The sequence below is a fragment of the Peromyscus californicus genome, unplaced genomic scaffold (assembly GCF_007827085.1).
Source record: "Peromyscus californicus insignis strain IS unplaced genomic scaffold, ASM782708v3 Scaffold_4__1_contigs__length_199733344, whole genome shotgun sequence".
Lineage (NCBI taxonomy): Eukaryota > Metazoa > Chordata > Mammalia > Rodentia > Cricetidae > Peromyscus > Peromyscus californicus.
The window spans coordinates 76,797,345-76,804,089 of NW_026294562.1; the positions used below are offsets into that span (position 1 = coordinate 76,797,345).

The following is a 6,745-nucleotide window of genomic DNA, read 5'->3' on the forward strand; positions in this document are numbered from 1 at the left end:
TTAAAAGCGTGTGTGCTTCCCAAGCAAAGGCATGAGATTTCAAGTGCTGGGATTAAAGGTGTGTGCCACCACTGCCTGGCCTCTATTTAATCTAGTGGCTTGTTCTGTTCTCTGATCTTAAGGCAAATTTTATTAGGGTACACAATATATCATTACATGTCTTTATACCTAATATTTCTTCATTCCTCTTTACTCCACCCAAGAACCCTTCAAAAGGTGGGAGCAGATCAGAGCTGGACGCCCACAGAGCTCCACAGCTAGAGAGATGTCCAGCAATTAAGAACACATACTGCTTTTGCAAGGAGCCCAAGGTCAGCTCCCAGTGTCCACATTGGTGACTTACAATGGCCTATGATTCCAGCCCCAAGGGTATCTGATGCTTCTGTTCTTCTCTGGCACCTGCATTCATGTGCACATACCCACACAGAGACATATTCTTTTTCTTTCCGAGACAAAGTTTCTCTATGTAACAGTTCTGACTGTCCTGGAACTCACTTTGTAGACCAGGCTAGCCTCCAACTCACAGAGATTCACCTGCCTCTGCTTCCCAAGTGCTAGGATTAAAGGCATGTGCCACCACCACCCAACCCATTTCATTTTTTAAAGATTTTGTTTTTAGGATGTATTTATTATGTATACAAGTGTTCTACCTGCATGTATGCAGGCAGGCCAGAAGGAAAAATATGGAATGCTTCACGAATTTGCGTGTCATCCTTGCTAATCTTCTCAGTATCGTTCCAATTTTAGTATACGTGCTGCTGGAGCAAGCACTCATTTTTTTTTTTTTTTTTTTTTTTTTTTGGTTTTTTGAGACAGGGTTTCTCTGTGTAGCTTTGCGCCTCTCCTGGAACTCACTTGGTAGCCCAGACTGGCCTCGAACTCACAGAGATCCGCCTGGCTCTGCCTCCCGAGTGCTGGGATTAAAGGCGTGCGCCACCACCGCCCGGCCGCAAGCACTCATTTTTATTTTTATATGTATGATTACTTTGTCTGCATATGTGTACATATACTATGTGTATGCCTAGTATTTAAGGAGGCCAGAAGAGGGTATCAGATCCTCTAAAACTAGACCTACAGACGGTTGTCAGCCACCTCATGGGTGCTGGGAACTGAACTGGGGTCCTCTGCAAGAGCAACAAGTATTCCCAACTGCTGAGCCATCACTCCAGCACCAACCCTGCATTTCTTACCATCACTCAATGAATGGCACTACCACCCATCCTGTCCCATTTTGGAAAATTATATCATGAAGAATTTCACAGCCAGGTGTGGTAGTGTACCCCCTCACATTTGGGAGGCAGAAGCAGGAGAATCTCTGAGTTTGAGGCTAACCTCCTCCTCTACGGGGAACTCCGGGACATGTGGGACTACATCGAAAAACAGATATATTGTCTCAAATAAACACAAGAATTCTACAATTTTTACTGCTTAGTTTTTGTTGTTGTTGTCTTAGACAATATTTCACTGTGTAGCCTTGACTGGCCTGGAACTTTGATCTGTCGGCCAGGCTGACCGCAAGCTCAGAGATGCGCCCTGGTCTGCCACCTCCCTGTTTTGGTTTTAGAGGCCGGTGGGGCTTGCACTCCTGATCTCACTACGGCTGCCTCCTAGATGCTGGGATTACAGATTTACCCACCAGGCCCTGCTACAAATTTTCCATTTTTAAAGGTCACAGAAACTCTCTCTCCTGAAAGTCAAATATGGACATAGTTGCTCATTATAAGACATTTAGGTTTCACAATTATGGTCCTCATTACTTTTCCTGCTGCTATGAGTAAAAATACCCTTAAAAGGCAATGTAAGGAAGAAAGATAGATGTAGACATTTTTTTTTTTTTTTTTTTTGGTTTTTTCGAGACAGGGTTTCTCTGTGTAGCTTTGCCCCTTTCCTGCAACTCGCTTTGGAGACCAGGCTGGCCTCGAACTCACAGAGATCTGCCTGGCTCTGCCTCCCAAGTGCTGGGATTAAAGGCGTGCACCACCACCGCCCAGCTAACAGATTTTTCTTTGGACTGCCAACTCACAAAAAAGTGATATGGAGACATTATTAATTAAGAAAGTTTGGCCTTAACTTGGGCTTGTTTCTAACTAGTTCTTATAACTTAAATTAACCCATTTTTATTAATCTACATGCTGCCATGTGGCTCATGGCTTTTACCTCTCCTTCTGCATTTCCTACTTCATCTCCATCTCCTCTGGCATCTCTCCCAACTAGATTCATCTCCTCTTCTTTTCTTTCTGCCCAGAAGTCCCACCTAACCTCTTCCTGCCTAGCTATTGGCCATTCAGCTCTTTATTAAGTCCAATCAGAAAGCACCTTGGCAAAGACACATCTTCACAGTGTACAAAAAGATTGTTCCACAACAGAAAGATTTATTTGGGTTTAGTGTTTGGTTAGGACTGATCAAGGTGATGTGAAAATAAAGAAAGAAACCTACCTCAACAAAAGGATATCATTAATGAGAACAATGAAGGGCAGCTGCCTGTCTTAGAAGTGGAGACTGTGCAGAAGTACAGGGGTTGGGGGTGTTAGGAATTTTTGTAGTAGAAAATTTCATATGCAGATCCCCCACCCCCCCGCCAGCCCGCCCACAAAGTCTCAAACTCAAACAACCTTCTCAGGAGTTTACTGGCTCCCAACTGTTTGCAGATGTTATTAGCCTGACAACTTTCCAGTCAGGGATTTTTTTTTTTTTTTTTTTGGTTTTTTGAGACAGGGTTTCTCTGTGTAGCTTTGTGCCTTTCCTGGATCTCGCTCTGTAGACCAGGCTGGCCTCGAACTCACAAAGATCCACCTGCCTCTGCCTCCCGAGTGCTGGGATTAAAGGTGTGCGCCACCACTGCCTGGCCCCTGAGGCTTTTAAGTCATTAATCCATACTTACAATTCAAGATACAGTCCATCAAGTCACAACAGCAGGAGCAGAGTCACAGAAACCTACAGTTAAGAAGCAGAGATGCCCAGGCTGGCCTCAAACTGGTGATCCTCCTGCCTCTGCCTCCTTCAGCAAATCCCACCAGCATGCACCACCAACCACAACCACCACCACCACCACCACCACCACCACCACCACCACCACCACCACCACCACCACCACTACCACCACCACCGGAACTGGAGAGATGGCTCAGCAATTAAGAGCACTGATTGCTCTCCCAGAGGACCCAGGTTCAAATCCCAGCACCCACAAGGCAGCTCAGGCAAAACACTGATGCCCATTTTAAAAGAAGGAGAAGGAGAAGGAGAGAAGGAGAAGGAGAGAAGGAGAAGGAGAGAAGGAGAAGGAGAGAAGGAGAAGGAGAGAAGGAGAAGGAGAGAAGGAGAGAAGGAGAGAAGGAGAAGGAGAGAAGGAGAGAAGGAGAGAAGGAGAGAAGGAGAGAAGGAGAAGGAGAGAAGGAGAGAAGGAGAGAAGGAGAGAAGGAGAGAAGGAGAAGGAGAGAAGGAGAGAAGGAGAAGGAGAGAAGGAGAGAAGGAGAAGGAGAGAAGGAGAGAAGGAGAAGGAGAGAAGGAGAGAAGGAGAAGGAGAGAAGGAGAAGGAGAAGGAGAGAAGGAGAAGGAGAAGGAGAGAAGGAGAAGGAGAAGGAGAGAAGGAGAAGGAGAGAAGGAGAAGGAGAGAAGGAGAAGGAGAAGCAGAGATGCAGCTGGGCATGGTGGCACATGCCTTTAATGCCAGCTCCTCAGGAGGCAAATGCAGATGGATCTCTGATTTCGAGGCCAGCCTGGTTCACACTACATAGTGAGGTCCAGGACAGTCAGGGCTACACAGTGAAACCATGTCGAGAAAAACAAAAACAATGGAGTACTGATGCTTGCTAGTGCTCAGTCTGGGATCCCTGCCCAGGACTCACTATGGAGTCCAGAATCCTGTCCACAGTTCTGCCCAAGATTGAGTTGGGTCTTCCCATAGACGTGCCCAGAGGTCCATCTCTTAAGTGATTCTAGACCCTATCAGGTTGACAATTAGCATTAACTGTTACAGTTGTTAAATTTTGCCTTCAATTCCTGATTTTCTATATATGTTAGTCTTTTGGTTTTTTGTTTTACCTGAGTCTTACTGTGCTGAAGGGACAAAAGCACCTTGTCCTAAGTACTGCCATTTTGACTTCAGACTCCATTTTACCTGTAAGGTGAAACAAAGTTCAGGTTGCCAAGCCTTAGGGGAGCTGAGAACTTTCCAATGGCTGATCAACCTCCTCCTTAAACAATAGAAATAGTCTGTTCTCTGAAATATTATGGCTGTTCCTAACAACAGAAAGAACAAATGAATCTGGTTGGTTGGACTAAAAAGCTTACATTCTGTGTTAGTTGACAATGATGGAATACATAAGGAAAGTCCCTAAATTTTAACTTCTGATTAGCAGAAATTTAACTGTAACTTGGCAACAAATGTGATTTTTGTGGGTATAAACCCCACTTCTGCCCCTGTTCAGGAATGCCAGGAAAAACAAGGCTCCCAAGTCCTTGTCCTGCAGCCCTGATGAATCAGCAGCCCTGATTATGTGATGATTTATTAAAGACTTTGGAACCCATGAGTGTTGTCTCTCTCCTTCCTCATGGCACACAACGGGCAAGGTGTAACTGCAGATCTGCAGTCCCAGCTGCTATGAAGAAGGAGGCAGGAGGGTCATTTGAGCCCAGGAATTAAAGGCCAGCCTATTAGGAGAGTCCAAGGAAGAGGGAGGAAGCAGGGGTGTGTGTGTGTGTGTGTGTGTGTGTGTGTGTGTGTGTGTGTGTGTGTGTGAAAATTCTGTCTTCCTTGTCACATCCAAATGTCTCAAGACAAACAAACAAACACAAAACCAAACCTATTAGCCGGGCATGGTGGCACACACCTTTAGTCCCAGCATCTGGGAGGCAAAGCGTGAGGATCTCTGTGAGTTTGAGGCCAGCCTGTCTATATAGCTAGCTCCAGCACAGCCAGGGCTATAGAGAGATTCTGTTACAAAACAACCTATCATCGCATTTTCTGTTTTTCTTTCACTGCCTCTCACTTGATGTACTCCTCAGAACCAGAGCCTGAAGGTTGTCCTTAAGACCCCCACTTCTTTCCAATCTTCCAAGTCAACCCGCCACTAAGTACCTGCAAAATAAAGATACATTTGTCAGACACCCAGCCCTGCTGGGAATGTTCTGCATGTATATTCATTTATAGAATACAATTCATGAACTTTCCCTTACCATGTCCACTCAAGTCCGAGGGCCTCCTCTGCTGCAACCAAAGAGATATTCTATTGTTTTTAGCCTGGTGTGGTGGGTCAAGCCTCTAATTCCAACACTCAGGAGTCTGAGCCAAGTTCAAGGCCAGTCTGGTGTACAGAGTGAGTTCCAGGACAGCCAGGGCTACACAGAGAAACCCTGTCTTGAAAACAGCAACAACAAATCCCCAGCTTGAGGCTAGCCTTGATACACAGTGAATTCCAGAGTTCTGTACCAACCTGGGTTACATAGTGAAACCTTGTCTCAAAAAGGTCCCCTAAAATGGGGGTGGGGTGGGGGGCAGGGCTGTGGTTCAGTTTGCAGAGTACTTGCACAGCAGGTGCAAAGCTTCCCAACTGCATAAACTGGGTGTGATGCTTAGGTGGGAGATGTATGAAGATCAGAAGCTTAAGGTCATCTTCAGCAACAGGGAATTCCAGGACAGTCTGGGCTCCAAGAGACCCAGTCTAAAAATAAAAAAGCTTCCTATTGTTCTAATCCCAGTTACTGTTTTTTTTCTTATGCATTTTTTTTTTTTTTTTTTTTTTTGGTTTTTCGAGACAGGGTTTCTCTGTGTAGTTTTGCGCCTTTCCTGGAACTCACTCTGTAGACCAGGCTGGCCTTGAACTCACAGAGATCCACCTGGCTCTGCCTCCCAAGTGCTGGGATTAAAGGCGTGGGCCACCACCGCCCGGCTTTCTTATGCATTTTTAAGCCACATTGTATTTTATTAGGGCCCTGTGTGGGCATGCATTTTTAAGCCACATTGTATTTTATTAGGGCCCTGTGTGGGCATGCATCAGCCACAGCCAGGCAGCTGTGCTGAGTTCACAGTACAACCTGTGGGAGCAGAACCTCACTACCGTGTGGCTGCTGGCGTTGAATTTAGGTCAGCAGGCTTGGCAACAAGTCTCTCTACCTTCGGCTCCATCTCACTATTCCCTTATCTGTTTTTGATTCAGTAAGGCTGGCCTTGAATCCTAGGGCTAGAGCCATCCTCCTGCTTCAGGTTCCTGAATAGCATTAGCCTGTTTGCTTGTTTGTTTGAGACATGGTCTCTCACTATGTAGTCCAGGCTATCCTGGAGTTAGATCTGTAGACTAGGCTGGCCTCCAATTCACAGTGTTCCACCTTCCTCTGCCTTCCGAGGGCTGGGATTAGTTTGCCACTGCCTGGCCTCCTTATTTGTCTTTTTAATTGGTTTGTTTCTAAGACCTGTCCTTTTGTTTACATTTTTTCATTTTTATATGTGTGGGTATTTTGTCTTCTTGTATGCCATGCCTGGTGCCTATGGAGGCCAGAAGAAGGGGTCACATCCTCTGGAACTGGAGTTACAGACTGGTGGCTGTGAGCCACCGTCTGGGGTCTAGCACCAAACCTGCCTGGAGAGCAGCCAGCACCTTTAACCACTGGGCCACCTCTCCAGCCCCCATGCCTGCTCTGTGACTTAGAACAAGTGTGCCATCAATTTTTTTCTTTATGTTTGAGACAGATGAGCTATGTAGTCCAGGCTGGCTTTGAATTTGCTAATTCTACCTCAGCCTCCTGAAT

At 46.0% G+C, this 6,745-nt stretch overlaps 1 pseudogene; it reads right to left on the reverse strand.

The window, feature by feature from the left end:
• Nucleotides 1-677: 677 nt before the first annotated feature.
• On the reverse strand, nucleotides 678-771 carry LOC128095756 (uncharacterized; annotated as a pseudogene).
• Between the last annotated feature and the right edge of the window lie 5,974 nt (nucleotides 772-6,745).